The sequence below is a fragment of the Nematolebias whitei genome, chromosome 1 (genome assembly GCF_014905685.2).
Source record: "Nematolebias whitei isolate Nwh7 chromosome 1, NemWhi1, whole genome shotgun sequence".
Taxonomy (NCBI): Eukaryota; Metazoa; Chordata; class Actinopteri; order Cyprinodontiformes; family Rivulidae; genus Nematolebias; species Nematolebias whitei.
The window spans coordinates 58,796,227-58,814,041 of record NC_056498.1 but is presented as its reverse complement, the minus strand read 5'-3'; positions in this window follow the sequence as shown (position 1 = coordinate 58,814,041).

Sequence of the window (17,815 nt, the reverse complement as noted above, 5' to 3'; positions counted from 1 at the left end):
ACACACACACACACACACACACACACACACACACACACACACACACATCTAAATTAGTCAGTTTTACAGATTATATATATATAAAAAAAACTGTTGTTGTAGTAGCTGAGAGTCGTGCTCTTTGAGCAAGATTTTTGCCTACACATTAATTGTTGCAGTAAATACAGTTTGTCTATTAGCAAAATATCACCTTAACCACGGGATGAATTCTGACGAAACATTCAGAACTGAATCAGTGTTCATACATGTTTAACAGATAAACGCCAATCTAATTCAAGGTGGCTACCAAAGCTATAAACCTTAGCCAACACACAAATGACTTTAACTCTGTCAGTTTTAAACATATTGAGCTTAGGTTTGATGTGGTAGTAGATGAGAGTAATTCACAACATGTACTCTGAGTTTTATCAGGGGAAACTGCAGGACACCGCATTATTTTTAAGGTTTGATAAGATGATCTTAGAGCAAAACTCGGATATGAAAGAGTGCTGGGTCTTTAATTTTACATGCAAAAGCAATTAATTCCTGAGAAACAACAATAAAATGTATTTCAGTTTTCTTCCACTTAGATAAAAAAGTGAATTAAGCTCAAATTAAATTCTTCAAGTAAACCAATGTTTGTGAGACAGCAAGTATCATTGATGGTATGTGAGTCATATCTTCCATAGCAACAGCTCTGTTGTTCCACTTTGCTCTTTTTCCATTCTTCCTTTTTTCGTGAATGAAGTTAAGAACGCAGCTTTGCTCCGTCAGCATAAAAGCGTCAATGTACTTCTTCAATTATTTATCTTTGGGGATCTTTGGTTGTGATATCCTCCAAAAGAGGAATCTTCCGTCTCTCCTTTCTTCTTCCCATCAGCTGACCCACCTTTTTCAGGTCACTCAGTCCACCTTTCTTTTCTCTGAAGCTAATTAATGACCTTCAGCAGATACACTTTCTCTCCTCAGAGTGTGTGGGTGTGTGTGCTGAGTGCAGCGCAGTGTGTGATGTGCTAAAACACAGGTAGATGGAGCCGTATCCTCTCAGTGACTTAAAGTGTCTGCTGACAGCAGTGACAGAAACAAACTGAGAGATGGAAAAAAGAAACCTCTCGCCACTTTAGGAGTCCACCCTTTTTCTCTTTTGTCCAACGTGGGAAATAGAGGCTCAGGAATAACTCAGAAGTCCACACCGGCAATTTTATCTTTTTTGTCTTCACACCAGCAATTTTTCATACCATCCATTTTTGAAGGTTCAGAGTTGATTTTTTTTTTTGTTGTTGTTGTTTTCTTTCTTTCTTTTTCTGGTGCTTACACACAATCTATCAGTTACTGATAAGTCAATTCAATTCAGTTTATTTATAAAGCACCAAGTCACAACAAAAGTCATCTCAGGACACTCAATAGAAACATTCATATATAAAAATAATAATTTAACACTATCTGAGGAGCAGACTGCTTTGAATTTAACTCCATCGCAGAATTCTCATCTTGAGCAAGCATGAAGGCGACAGTGGAAAGGAAAAACTCCCTCATGAGGAAGAAACCTTTAGCAGAGCCACGCTCAGGACAAGTGACCATCTGCTCCGACTGGCTGGGTTTGGTAGGAACAGATACACAATGGCAGGTTAAGAATGACATGTTAAGATAGAAATAGTATCAAATGAAAACTATTCAGTTTTAACAATTCATTTAAGGAAATGAGGTCAATTTGTCCTCTAGAAGTCTAAGTCTATAGCAGCATAACAAGCCGATTTATCAAAAAGGAAAGTCTTAAACCCAGTCTTTAAACTGGACAATGTGTCAGTCTTATGGACAGAATCTGGAAGTTGGTTCCACAAGAGAGGAGCCTGATAACTGAAAGATCTTCCTCCCATTCTGCTTCTGGAGACAGAAACCACAAGGAACAGTCTGAGAGCGAAGTGCTCTGTTATAAAAATATGGAACAACAAGATCTCAAATATAAGATGGAGCTAGGTTGTTGAGAACTTTGTAGGTTAGAAGTAAAATTTTGAATTAAATTCAGGAGTTGACAGGGAGCCAATGGAGAGAATAAAAATGGAGAGAGATGATCTCTCCTACTAACTCCAGTTAAGACTCTGGCAGCAGCATTTTGGATCAAATGAAGACTTTTTAAATAACTATTTGGACACCCAGATAACAAACCATTGCAATAGTCCAGTCTAGATGTGACAAATGCATGAACCAGTTTTTCTGCATCATTTTTAGATAAGATGTTTCTAATTTTAGTGATATTACGCAGATGGAAGAAGGCAGTTCTAGTAACGTTTTTAACGTGGGGGGATAAAAGACATGTCCTGATCAAAAATAACACCAGTATTTTTAAATTGTGTCGTTGCCTTTCAATGACTTTCATCTCTTTATTTTTTTAGATAAGCTCTGTTTAATGTCTAAAGATTTAACCTCTCTCTTAAAAAGTTTCATCCAGCTTAGATTCTTAATTGTCTTAGTTTTCTGTTAGTTTTAAAAGTAGGATTGTAGGATGAAACATTGCATCAGAAATTATATTTCAATGTGGGTCATTTTAAATCAGATTAAAAACTGTAATAATTAGTTTTCTGTTGTTGTTGTTGCTTTTTAACTCAAGTACATTTTTCTAACCAGAAATTATTAAATAAATTGCTTATGGTTTCAGTTTGTGAAATCCAAATATATTTTGTGTGCGTGATCTTTTTTTTAATGAGACAGGTGCAGGTAAAAGTGGTAAAGAACAGATGGATAGAAATGAAAAGAAATGGGATTTGAAAGATCTTGGTTACATACAGGTCAAACATTGAACTATTTCACTGTAATGATCTATATTAATACATAAAAAAGGTTGCATATGTTTTGTTATTCATCTAATTAGGTACATTTAACTCAAACAAAAGTAAATGACAGTTTCTGATGGGGTTCACCGCCTGAGGTCTTGACTCAGATGTGAGGCAGTCCCTTTGGCTTCTCATCAAGTGAGAACATAAATATTTTCTAGAGGGCATGAGTACTCATAAAAATAGTAAAAAGTATGTCTAAAATGTCCAGAATGTTTTAGTACAACCTTTTAATGGCAAAACAAAAATCTTGATCAAGTTTAAGCACTGAACAGTTAATTTTTGCTTCTCTTGAACTACCTCAGTTGCAACAATTTATTTGAACATTAGAAATATGGACTTTTTTTTTGTAAAAGTATTTGTACCTTGGTAAGTTTTTACCTGTTATTCTTATTTGAGATTTTATTTTGGTCAAACTGTTTTTCTCCACCTCTTTTCACAATTTCAGACAAAAATCCTCAGAGAGACTTTCATGTTTTCTTGGTCTCCCTCTCCTTCTCCATCACACCGTTCCCACAGGAACAAACCTGAGACTGGCTGTGTATCGGTGTATCACCATCCTCCATCTGTCTAACTTCCAACCCCGCCTCCCTCCATCCCCACGAGAGGGAGCAGAGGATCAAGAAAAGGGGAAAGAGTAGAAGAAACCATGAGGGGGCAAAGGAAAGAAGTGTGCCTGTGTCCCACAGGACTGGTCGCTGTCTGTCTGAATCAGGAAGTGAGAATGTGATGGCAGGACAGAGCACATGCATCCCTTGAATGTGTATTTGTGTGTGTGTGTGGACCTTGTTGGGCTGAGGTGTCATATTTATGAAGATCACAGCTTCACGGCTGGTAGCAACCAGGGATGACACTCTAAACATCCGAAATGCCAAAAACAGCTGTGCTTGTGTGATACCGGATGTAGTGCATCTCTCTGTGTGTATGTTGTGGGTTTTAGGTGTTGGGAAAGTCTTTTGGGACTCTTGATGGAGATTAATACCACTTTTAGAGTCTGAAAGTGAAAATGTTAGCAACTATCTTACCATAGGGTGATGCTGTCTCGTCTGGTACGTCACTTTGTTACACACTGTACATGTTTTTGTTGTTGTCTTTTAATAATTTTCTAACTATTGGTTAAATGCATGCATTAGTTTAACCATTTTAATTTGTCTTGCAACTAGAAATTAAACTTTACAGTGAAGCATCCTGATGCATGCTCAACACTCCAGGTAGAAAAGTCCAACAATGTTAAGTCAGGTCCTCTGGATGGATTTTTCTTCTTTACAGTGAAGTCTATCTTTGCTATTTGCTGTCATGATATTTGTCAGCATAATGTTGACAATTTAGTAACAATAGGTTTGCTTATGCAGTAAAATTTAAAAACCCCAGAAAGTGCTTTGCAGAAGGAAATAGCATTAAAAAATAAATAAAGCTGAAGACCATAACTGCAAAAAGGGAAGGTTGTAAATGATGTTGCAGAAACAAGCCTGTGCATATTACTACTGAAAAGCAGCAACAAAGCATATGTCATAGCTAATATATCAAAATTAAAGTAGTGGCAGTAAAATATGCTGAATACATTAAGTGACACAAATAAACCCAGCAACATATGGTCTATCTCTGTAAATGCATAAATAGAAAGAACATTTCTTTATGTTATTGTTTATTCTCACATTTATGTGTAAAACTAATTGTCAGCTTCACTTCCTTCTATTCACTATCAAAATCATGTCTCCTTTTGTTTATCAGATGCATCCTAACCTCCATCTTTCTTTAACTCTTTCTGTCATGAGGTGTGAGTCACAAAGAATCATCCTTCAAATAAACAGAACTTCTTTTTGTTATCAGGCAGCAAACAGATGCTAATACAGTCCAGATCACATTGTTATATCCGTATTAACAAAAAACCCCTTCATGCTTCAACACCTACATGCCATCACTTCACCGTCTCACGTGCTCTGATTTGTTTTTTTGTGTTTCTGCTCTGTTCTGTCTTGACAGATCACGCTCAACACACATACTGTATATGTCCATTAAAATACATTTCTTTTTTGTTTTCTACTTGTAACACAATGCAGAGGTGTAGCTTATTTCTACATTGAGCAAGACTAAGAGGTGAAGGGCAAAGTCCATGTAGGAAACTTGAAGAAAGAGTCTTTTATAAAAGTTAATGCAATATTTAGATGCTTTAATAAACTTCCCAGTTTGTGAGAATTTAACAATTTCTTATTCAGTTTCTTCTCCACCCCTCAACTAGGTTTCAAGAAATTTACCCAAGTGGTTTTAGTATAATATTTCTCACATACATACTTCGTAGAACACCAAAATACAAAGAAAACACAATAAAGACGTGATATTTTAGAAATATTTTTAACAATAGTTTAAGGTATATAATACAATTTAGTTACTGGATATGTAGATTAGCATGCATTTACAGGTTTGAAACCGGTATGTACAATCTATGGTACATAGTGCATACCATCTACCTGCCTTGTAGGCATGAAGTGTCTACAAGGTAGGTAGATGGTATGCACTACTATCTATATCTATATCTATATCTACCATCTGTTCACTATCTACCATCTACCTATCTTGTAGACACTTCGTACCTGCAAGGCAGGTAGTTATATGTATGTACCCTGTGAATGCATGACAACAATTTATTTCATCCCACAGTACTTGGTAAGACCAGGTATCCTACAAGGTAAAAAGTCATTTCATAATAAACCCTGATCCCTGCTGTAGGTACCCTGTAAGTATCAGGTATGTACTCTGTAAGTACACGGTAGCAACTCGTTTCATGATGCAGCTCGGTCTCTGTATGTACTCTTTTGGCACTTTTGCAATGTAAGGTCCGGCCCGGCCTGTACTGGCTGGACCTATGTTCCACCCCAGGTTTTCAGTGTTGGCATTGAGCAGTCTGTGACAAGAATCTGTTTTAGGATTCGAGAACTCAGCCAGACAACAAGAAAGGTTAAATGATTTATGGATTTGCAGCTGCTGGTGGGAGTCTGGGTCCAGAGGCAGGAAAACATCTGCAGAGATATGAGAGTTAGTGGTCTGTAGGTTTTCAGGGGATTGTTTATCAACAATGAACAGCCACTAACATTCTCAGGCAGGTATGGTGGTTTACACCTGTTGGATTTTGGGTGGATGATGTCACCATAGCTGGTGGAGATGCAGCAGCAGAGGAGTGTGGCAATAGCAATGAGTAATAGGATATCCAGAGTCCGAGTTTGTTAGGAAAAGTAGGGGTCATGCACAGGAAGTCAGAGGTCTTTAAACAGATCCAAAGGGCAATCCAAAATCTAGAGTCCAAGGCCCAGAAGGAGTTGTCATAATCAGGGTCAGAAAGGCAGAGCATGAGCAGAAAAGTAGCAGGCAAATAGGCAAATCCAAAATCAGGCATGGGGTCAAGACAAGAGTTTCAGATAAGATCAATGAAGCTCTGAACATCTACAACCGAAAGGATTCGATAATCTGGCAAGGAGCAATGAAACAAGAGCTCTTTAATAAAGCAAGCACCAGGTGCAGAGCATGAGGCTGACTGAGTTGTGCGTAAAGTGGGTGTAGCTGAGAGGCAGAGCTTGAGAGTGGAGATTGACAGGACAGAAATGAGACATGAAGGGGGAAGAAACATGACAGCCTGGTCCAGTTCCAATTCAGTTTTCGTAACCCAGACACCTGGGGTTTTATTTGGGCCGGACTGGTGCTTCAGACTTGATACCAGCAGACTGCCGGCCATTGATTGGTTTGCTGACCCGGAAGGTCACGTCACAAATGAGTCGTGTTTCCATCAACTGCTCTTCACCGCCATTTCCTTCAGCTACTTGCTTCTGTCCAGTTGTGTGATAGAGAGAGCTCCCATGTTTCTTTAGAAAAAATAGCAACGCAAAAGATGGATCAGTAACAAGGTGCGGTTATTGCTGAGCGAAGATTCATGCAGTCTTGCTATGACGATCACTCCCACATCGAGGTGACACTGTTGAAAGCAAACAAAAACACCAAAGCTGGGGAAGACCATGGCTGGGCCAACTGTGACCAGTCCAAGCTGGGCAGGCTTTGCAATCCATGAGAGGCACTAAAATACTAAGTATGTACCCCATAAATACCAGGTAGGTCTTTATACGTTGTAAGTATTAGGTAACAAGCCACTTTGCAATAGGTAATTTTTAAGTATCAGTAACCCTTTAAGTACAAGATATGTACTAAGCACTGATCTGATAAATACGTGGTAAGTACATAGTAACAAGTCACTTCATAATACCACCTGGTCCTTGTAAGTGACCTTCAAAGAGGCAGGTAAGCATCTGGTAAGTAGTAGGCACATATCTGTTAAATATCATGCACATACCTGGCTTTTTACCAGGAAAGTACCAAGCTGTATTTTGCTAGCATAGTGGATTTATTATCATTATGTTTATTCTTACAAACAGCATTATGTACTGAAGATATTTTAGTAATACAGTATACATGTAATGCATGTTATCAGTTATGATAACATTTCAAAATAAAAGTAAAACACTTTCTGGCCTAATATGTGTTTTAACACCAGTAACTGAAAAACAGAAGCACATAGATACAAGAGACCTACCTGCATGATGAACGTTCACCTCAGGCAGTTTAAGGCAACACAAGAGAAGAAGTCCTTAAAAGGGACAGGGGAGCACTTGGCATTTTGGGCTCACAACAAAATTGCACACTCTTACTGTGTTAGCGTTAGCCGGAAAAGGTTGCGTGTCAGTGTGTTTGACAGCATTCGGACGCTGGCAGTAACTTTGATGTTAGTGGACCAGGACACATCACCTCTGCTTTGGGAACAGGCCGACGGTGAGCCTGCCCTCGAGCACAGCGCGGGGTTCTCTGTGTGGAGTTTTAGCACAGGCTTATTTTCATTCATTCAACCTTTATTTAGACAGGTTAATCCCATTGAGCCTCGGGGACTCATTTAGAAGAGAGACCAGATTTTAGCAGAGTGATGACAACAGTGGACAACAAAGACAACAATAGACAATCATAAAGGATGTGTACAAAATTGAGAATTTTTATTTATTTATTGTTATTATAGCAAAAAGCACAACATATACAAGCATTTAAAAAAAAAAAGATGAAGTTCTATGACTGCACTTTTTTAACGACAGTATAAGTACACATATGTGATATTTATTTATTTATTTTCCCTAAAAGACATAAATATCAATTGGTTCATTTTCTTCAGCAATGCACCACCACTACCAACTTATACGTCCCGCTACTGTCAACATGGGAACTCTGAAAAAAAAATTAGGTGAATGAATGAGGGCGCAGAGATACCAATAACAACATGTGTAGACGAATAATACATGATGTCAAAAACACGTCTGTCACATGGAGGAGACGCGGGCTCATTCAACCGTGACACGTTATCGTTCCACAGGAGAAGCAGCCAAGTTTGACAAAATGACGAGCATCAAAATAATGAACAAAAAAGGAAAATTCCACCTCAGTCTTAACACTTTTCCAGGTTTGTAGAATATCCCGTTGCCTCATTGTATATTCAGATGCATTTGTATTTACATATATGAAGTAGAGCGCTGCCTCTTCTGTGGTGTGGAATGTCTTGTCACATTAAGGTCCAGAGAGGAGAAGGCTGCTCAGTGTCACGCTCCAATGAAGGCAGATTGACTGTTAGCATCCTACAAGCCTTCAGCTTCTCCAGCATCCCATCACCCACTCAACTTCTTCAGTTGGAGGGGAAGGGTTTACCATCGAAGAACATGTTTTAAACTATTGTTTAAAAGCAGACGAAGGTCATATAGGGAGACAGTGAATTTTTATTTTAAGATGAGAATCCATGTTTCCTGTTGCAGTTTGTTGGTTGCAAATCCATTTCATCCATTGATCCAATCATCAATCCATCATCCATCCATCCACCCATCCATCCATCTTTTTATTCTTATTAAAATCCAGTCTCCCCTCTCTTATAATCAGCTGTTCTTCCTCTCCTTTGGCTGCTTGTTGGCTGCAAGTGGATGTAAACAGTCTGGCATTCAATGTATATGGGTTCAAATCTGTGTGTGTGTGTGCGTGTGTGTGTGGTAGGAGTGTGTGTGTGTGTGATAGGAGTGTGAAAGCAGCTGTTGCACTATCTCAAAATAATTTGTAGGCCATTAGAAGTAACTGACAACTGACTTTTTAAAAAAACTTTTAAGACTTCAAATTTTCAGGGAGCAGACAGAGGTATTGTAGTGAGTCACGTGGGTACGTGTCACTAGTTGTAGTATGACAAATATATGAGATATATGCATACTTTTCACGAGTTCCTCATCTTTCTGACTGTGTAAGTCGTGCATTGAATTTTAACAAAATGTAACGAGAGACGTTATTATCTTTGACCCATCAAATCAATGCGGTCATTTATTTTCAGAATCAAAGTTTAACATCAAACATTTACATTAATTTGGCAAAATATGAAAATAATAACAGACAAGTTTCACAGAAAATGAGCATCGATCACTCGGCGGTGAACGAGGACTTTGCTTCAGATATTTCTAAAATATCTGTACTGATTTTATGAGGAAGAGGAGAGTTTTAAGATGACATGGAGATTTATCTTACAGAGAACTATGTGAGGGAATTAATATCTGTTGACCAGAAATTGCACGCTCCATCAGATCTCAGCTTGCCTCCGGTACACTTTAGTCGAAGAAGAGACCGTTACCTGGTTGATGATAGATCAGCTCGATAGAGAATCCTCCAGACTTTTCAGCGTCTCCGTTGAGAGCAGCTAAAATCCTTCGAGAGTCGTGCGTGGGTCGTTCAAACAGAAATTATAATTCCAAACGTCTCTGGATCATCCTGAACGCGTTCTGCATCCAAGAACTCTGAACAACTCTCTAGTTCTTCATCTCCTCAGCCTCTGGAACTATCAGACTCCAGACTCTCTCATGAATTCTCCTGAATTCTCTTCAGAACTCCTTCAGAACTCTTCATGAATTCTAACAAATTCTAACATGAACTGGGAGGTTGCCACATTTTAAATGGGTCGACTTCCGGTTCAATTTAGAGCTTTCTGATTCGTGGATGGACCAGAAAGAGGTGTGTTTATGTGACGTAAGATGTTATCTAAGCCAAGGTCAGAGAATGAGATTGTTCAACAGCTGACAGAGAGATTATTGCAGAAAAGCAGACTTCGTGGAGTCAACTCTTGGTAATCTTCTGAAAAAGTTTAAACATGACATCTTTCTCGGTAAACATTTTAGTTGACCGAAAACCAACCTTTCACATACTTACGAGCTTAGCTCATTTCAGACAGAAAATCAAGAAATGCATATTAACCTGATTTCTTCTTTGAATGAGGAATAAAAATCATTACTTACTGTTTATGTAAAATAAAAATGAGTAGTTCTTTCCAACCTGTAAGCATTGAATGGAACTAACACAATTTGATTATCAAACATTTGTAAACAGTAATGATTATAGAGAATTGTCTTTTCTGCTTGATTAATTCAAGAAAGAAAGTCACCAGATGGCTCAGACTGTATTCAGATCAATGAAAATAACAGTCTCTGTCCATCTGATAGATTTGAGGTCATCAGGGTCAGATCAGGGTCAGATCAGGTTCACTACAGTATATAACACAAATGGGAAAAAAAAAGAAGTTTAGACTGTTACTGCCCTTGATCCATTGTGTAGAATCAGATCCCTTTAAATGCAAAGTTCAGTTTTAATTAAACTATTATGACATCAAATTCTTAATGTGATTTCGTCATCCTTAACTCGTTTAGGATGATCTCTGGAAATGTCAAGTAACGGTATGCTTCTCTCTCTAATCTGGTGCACAAGTACAAAAAAGTTCTCATGAGGCCTGCTAAAGTGCGGCCTTATTTCATATCTAATAATCATGACAGTTCCACAAAGCGGAGTTTGGAACTGTATTTGTATGTTGAACTGCCCAGAGTGGTGAAAAAAAACCTGAGTTTGTGATCACACGAGCACATTAGAGCTATTCCCAGTCACCTCCTTCGTAGTCCTGTTTTTTATTCTGTAGTTGTGTTTACGGTATGTGACTGTGTGCAGATTAGTGCGTTTGTGCAGCTTTTCTTTGTTTTTGTGTTTTTCTGTGAGTATATATGTGTAGGTTCATGTGAGAGTGTGTTGGAATTTTTTCATGAGAAGATGAATGATTTAACGTTTTTGGTCTCCATCTTGTCCAGGTAAACACACTATGACCTCCCCTTCACACACATCAGCCCCTTCTCTTGCACACTATTATTGATCCTCCTCATGCTCTTTTTTTTCCCCTTCTCTTCCTCTAGAAATGCCTAACACAGCTTCTCAGTGATGTATGTGTATTTTCTGCTGATGTCCAGTGAGACAGAGGAGGTGGGCAGGTCTCCGGTGGCCTTAGTGCAGCTGTCGTTTCAGGTTAGTGCCGTCGAAATGTGGCCGAGGAGGAGGTGGAGAGGAATGAATAAGTGAAGAGGCTGCAGAATGGACTCATGTTAAATGTAGAAAGGCTAACCGACCAGACTGCTGTTGAGCCGAGTGTGTGTTTGTGTGTGTTTTTGTCTAAGAGACAGAGCCGCAGAGAGAAACTGAGTATGACTTTACATGTGCACTGTAGAGGACCCGCTGCCTGTCCCACTGAGCTACTGGTTCACACACGTCACCAGAGCAGGAAACACACACACACACACATACAGAGGACCCCAGAGAGAGGCCTTGAACCTGCCTGTCAACTGCTGTTAGATCACACAGCACTTGGCTGACACCACAAAACATACGGTCACACAAACCTGTTTGCAATTTTTTGTTTTAATTGGAAATTAGAAACAAAGTCTTGAACCGTACCAAGTTTTAAAGTTGAAGATATCTAGACTGCTTTGATATTTAAAAAATATATGTCCATATTATTAATTTTGTTAGTAACCAAACAGGTAAATTCTTCATGATGGAAATAAAAAAAATAGTTATTTTTTTGTTATATTAAAAGTATGTAAAACATAGACAGGCACAGAAGTGAATTAGCGCAAACCACTTTCACTTTCTGCATGTCTGCACAAAGACAGCTACACATCAACATGACGAACCTCCACAGGCCAAACAGACTGAGCCAAAGTTTCATTGCAAGAAAATTTGTTAGTTTTTTACATTGTAGACAAAAAATTAATAAATTGCAGCCTGAAATTTACTGTGTTGCATTGTAGCTGAGTGGGTTTGTTTGTTTGGACTTGAACCCAGGATTTCTCACAAATTGTTGAGCCTGACTAGACTCACCCTTTTACATTATCATTTAAGTTAGGCTCAATCCACATTACTCTGGAAATTATAAAACAAACAAACACAAAATACTAGGAGGCATTTTCATCGAAGTTTCCTCTTCCCGTCAACATTCAAACTGAGTTTTTGGTGAGAAAAGCCAACATTTTCTTAATGCACTTTTTAATGTGGAGATAAAACTATTGGTGTCTCAGTGTGAACATTAAATACAGAACTTTTCAGAAACAATAACACAGCAGCTCATTTTGTGCATGCCCACTGCTATTTTGTGTCCCCGAAACCCAAACCACAAAGCAAGCTGTTCAGTGTTTTCAGTGTTTCTCTCTTTTTTTTTTTTTTATCATGATGTTGTCAGCACGGTGGCTCATTTGGTAGAGCTGTTGCCTCTCAGTGAGAAGGTCGTTGGACCAAATCCTGGCCATGGGACCCTTCTGGGTGGAGTTTGCATGTTCTCTCTGTATGCGTGATTTTTTTGGGTGTACTCCAGTTTCCTCCCACAGACCAAAAACACGCATATTAGGCTGATTGGTAACTCTAAATTGTCCCTGTGTGAGTGTTAGAGTGAATGTTTTTTTGTCTCGTTTGTCTCTATGTGTCCCTGTGATGGACATGGAGACCTGTCCAGGGTATCCCTGTTTCTCACACAGTGATGGTCATGGGTGCCCGTGGCGCCCGTGACCCAAAAAGGAAAAAGCGGGTAAATGGTTGGATGATCTTGTCATCATCAAACTTTTACTTAAATTTACTTAATTTTTTTCTTTATATGTAATTATTTTGAATGTTCTCACCATCTAGTGGTCTGGCATGTGTGTTATAGCTTTTCTTTGTAAAGTGTGAAAGGAAAACATAAATAAATGTAAGAGGAAAATATCTGCTTAGAAATAATAATAATTAATAATTAATATTCCCCATAATGTAGCCAGAGCCTTATCTTGTGTCTCAGACATCTATAAGATTATGTTTGTGTTAATTAACAGAATAACTTTTGTATTACGGATGTAGATGCACTAAAATGTGAGTTACTTTATTATACTCCTTATGTACAATTTTATTTTATGTCAGGATATTGAATCCTGTGTGTAGTTTTTGATTTTATTTACTTTTTAGATGAAGTATCTTCAAAGCATCAGCAAAAGAGATATTGACCAATGACAAGGAAATTCATGTTTAGTTAGGTAATTAGTTAGTTAGTTGGCAAAATAATAAATCAAAAGTCTAAATTCGTCTTTCTGACACAAAGCCTAGACATGACAAAGGTAATCAGTCCTAACAAAATAATTCCCAGCCCAATTTTGGCACTTTTATACACTTAATAAACTTCTTCATGCATAATTTTCCTTTATTTACAACCAGTCTTCCTCAAGCCCAACTCCTCCATTCCACTCCCTATTGCAGGAGCATCTTTCTGTGAAGCCAAAGCAAATCTATCTTGATGTGTTCCCCTGGGTGCGATTGACGTGACACCACAAGCTGAGGGCACAGCGGAAGTGCAGACAAAAAAAAAAGGGAGTCAGGCAAGCCGATGAGGACGAGGATGAAGCACAGCAGATGCAGAGACAGAGTGGCCTTCCCTCTGCCTGCTCAGGGAGAAGCTCATCCTTTGCTTTGTTAAACGATTTCTTCCAGTTGAACTCTTCTCCCAATATCGGTCAAAAGGAGATCACGGTGGAAAAACAAAACAAATATTGCTTGTATACCAAGGGTTCCCCGGGTCACCTTGGCCTACAGCTCTCACTGTAAATCAATCAGTTTATAGCCATTTCAATAAGCATTCAGGTTATGCTTGCCACTATAGGTGCAGTTCCCACAGAGGAACTCTAAATGTAAATATTTTAAGACTAAAATAAAAAAAGGAGCAGACTGGAAGTCCTCCATGTTTAAACACAGGTCTTCCTTTAAGGAAGTTTATGGGGCTCATGATGACGCACAGAATATATCGTTTGTGTCTCAGTCTCAGAGAATTACATTTAACAAACCTTCTTTGATTTTTATGACCAAAGAAACTTCCCTGTCACAATTCTGTCCTCCTTTAGTAGCAGTACATCTCTGTACCTCTAGATGGAAGTGTGACACTACCTTCTCACCCAGGCATAGTGGGTGACCTCAGGCAGGGCTGAGGTCAGCAGCTACAGGTGCATGAAGGTCTTCTGCACAATGTGACTTGAAGAGTGAAAGGTCGTCACTCAGATTCAGACTAGCAGACTAAAAGTGGAAGTGAATCAGTTCTTTTGCAAACTTTTGATCTGCCACAGATCCCACTGACTCCACATGGCAGTCCTCAGGTTTTGAAGAACTATCAGCGCTAAAAAGACTTTTAAAAGATGCTGAAGCTTTATCATAAGACAGAAATAAACAATTTAATTGTTCTTTTAATTATTCACCTCATATGTTTTTTTGTTTTTTTTTAATCGGGCTTCTCCCACAGTGTCACTTGCTCATGACTGGCGACATATGGCCGATGCTCACGCCCTCTCTGACACTAATATACAGGCCATGCACACACATGTTCCCGTTACACACTTAAAGTAATGGCTGTGCTGCAGCATATGTTAGCTACTGGACACAACAGACATGTGATCTGAGCATTTGTCTGTGTGTGTGTGTATGTGCATGCACGTGTGAGACAAATTCATACGAGGACATATGCTTGGAAAATACATGTGTCAGCAAATGCTCTGCATGCACGGACAGATGTCAGTGCATAGCTGTCTGTGTTCACACCTACTGGTTTCTCTGAATGAACGTATGTGTGTGTTGGAGTAATCCAAACAGGGCAGCTGTGCTCATTTGTATTCCACCCCCAAGGCGCATCTAGGCCATCTCACTGATTAGGAATCAGAGACGGAGAGGAGTAAAATGGTGGAAAGTGAGGAAGAGAAAGAGTGAGGAACAATGACGGAGAAGTGGAAGAAAATTAAGAGAGAGAGGTAGGTCCTCCCTCACTGTGTAAACAGTTTGTTAATGTCTTTAATCCCTTTAAGCAGGTGGAGAAGCCTGGCCCCTCACATAACATACATTAATATGATCTTGCAGTGTGTGTTTCCGTTTTCCTTTCCATCCTTTCAGACACACACAAACACACACTCGACTACACCCAGGAAATGAAATTGATTTGCCCTCATAAACATTTGATAAAGCTCTAATGTAACACTTGGAGCAGTTAAGGAGGCCTGAAGAGTGGACTCATGAAAATGACATGTAAATCAAATGAGCGTCATATATTTTCAGGCCCAATTTGCCAACAATTATTGTTTTGACCCGGCTCCTCGGCCGACAAAAGAAACCTGCTCCCTCTGAGGAGCAGGAAATCAGCTTTTCAAGTGCTCTTGTGTTTGGAGAGCAGAGAGCAGAGAGCAAGGCAAGGCGTGATTGCAGCTCTCTACAGAATCAGAGACGGGCTGATTTCATACAAGGAGAAAACACAGCCATGGCCAGGGCTTTGCTTTTACATATATTTTTATAAACAGCACATAATTTAGTGCCTACTCAGCTAAACTGTGTCATTCTGTTCAAAAAATATAAACAGGCTATTTATATTTAGCACTCAAAACTGCCTTTATGTTCTGTTTTTAATATGATTTGGGTGTAATAGAACCTGCCTGTTAACCAAATAGTTAAATAATTTTACTGATCTTACGAATTTACATTCAAAATACAGCAGCATCAATATGCAATGATTGAAACAGATGTGCATCCTCATCATCTGCAATTTAAATATTGATCTGTCTGGAGGGGAAGTTGAGATCATTGTGAATTTCTATCTGGACAGTGTTATAATTTTATAGGACAATTTTACAAGAAAACTTCAATTCAGATCACTTTATCTCAGAAAACAAATAGCATTTTTGATTTTTCTTTTTATGCCAATGAGATAAATTCAGCCATTTCCCACATTATTTTAAGATATTCAAGTGCTCTTTACCTCTTTGCAAAACTGTGCTAAAACATAAGCTTTGCTTTGCTTTTCCAGCAAATTAGTTGATACGGAGGAAAAAAATTGTCATTAAATATTTTATTTGAGAAGTTTCCCTCCAAAACAATAAAATAAATAAAATCATTTTCAATCAATCAACCTTTATTTAGACAGGTAAATCCCATTGAGCCTCGAGGACTCATTTACAAGAGAGACCTGATTTCAACAAAGAAAGATGACAACAATGGGCAACAACAATAAACAATTATAAAAAGTCAAAGTTTTATCATCTTCATAGGTTTGGTTATGTACAGATAATTAAAAAGTTATTGAGTCACAGTTAAGAAAAAAAAACTGTAATCAATGTGTAGTAAAAACTTAAATACGATATTAGTTTTTTTCAAATACAAATTTTACCCCCCACAAAAAAAAGGCTTTAGAACAGATTTCTGATATTTTACTTTATTGTTGATTTTAAAGCCAATGAGTTTTTTTAACAGCAGTTCAGAGTTTTACCAAGTCCCATGATTTTAACAGAGCGTTTACTTTAATTTTTAATCAAGAAAATTCAAAGTCATCTTTAAAAGTCTGAATAATGAAGAAGGAACCTGAATATGTTAGTGTCCTCAGCAAAAGTGAGAATAGTAAATTAACACTTTTCATTGATCCTTTTTTTTCTGAACAGTCTGTTGTTCTGATAAAGAAAGAAGAAAAAAATGAGTGGGTTTGGTCAAAATAGAAAGGTCTGAACATCTACATAAGGCAGCAGATGTGGGTGACTGAAGGATACTTTTTCATGGTCACCACCGGTTTGAACCCCGGACCAACAACATCCAAAATGTGGGTGGAAAAAGTGGAGCACCCATACCTGTTTCCACCCTCATTTGACCCATTTTGGGCCCTTCAGCAAGGCCCTTAACCCACACTATCTGCTCCCCCAGGCGCCTAGATAACAGCCCTCTGCTCCACACAGAGGGCTGTGGTATCTCGGTGATAAACTCTTACAACAACAAAACAACAACAACAATAATGATAATAATAATAATATTTATTAATAGTATTATTATTATAGAAGTTTAGGTTTCCTACCCAGGGGCCTGGTCTACAAACTTTAACCATTAACTTGAGGGTTTATGGTTTCAGTTTTAAATTAAATTCAGTTTATTTATATAGCGCCAAGTCACAACAGAAGTCATCTCATGGCACTGAACAGAAACATTCACATACATAAAAAGTAAGTTAATAACATTATTTATCTGAGGAGCCAGCAGACTGCTTTGAGTTTAACTTCGTCACAGACGCTCATCCTGAGCAAGCACAAAGGCGACAGTGGAAAGGAAAAACTCCCTCATGAGGAAGAAACCTCCAGCAGAACCAGGCTCAGGACAAGCGGCCATCTGTGTAGGTTTCTTAAGTAAAGCTTTAATTACTCCATCCTTAAAGCATTGTGGTATGTAACCATTCATTAGAGGCAAATTAAGCAGATCCAAAATGTGGATATTAATTAGTGGAAATACCTCTTTTAACAGACTGTTTGGGATGCGATCTAGCATGCATGGTTTGGATGAAGCTATATTTTTATTTTTGACAATTCAGAGAGCTCAACAGGACAAAAACAGTCCAAACATAAATCTGGTTTTAATGATATTTCTAAAATTGCCCCATCTGCAATTGTAGGAAGGATGGTTTGAAATGTATCCCTATTTTAAATAATTTTATTTATAAAGAATCTCATGAAGTCATCGCTGTTTATAGTTGTAGGGATACAAGGCTCAACAGAGATAGGAGTTTTCATTAGTTTAGCTATAGTGCTAAAAAGTAAATTGCATTTTGCACTGTTCCTGATTTA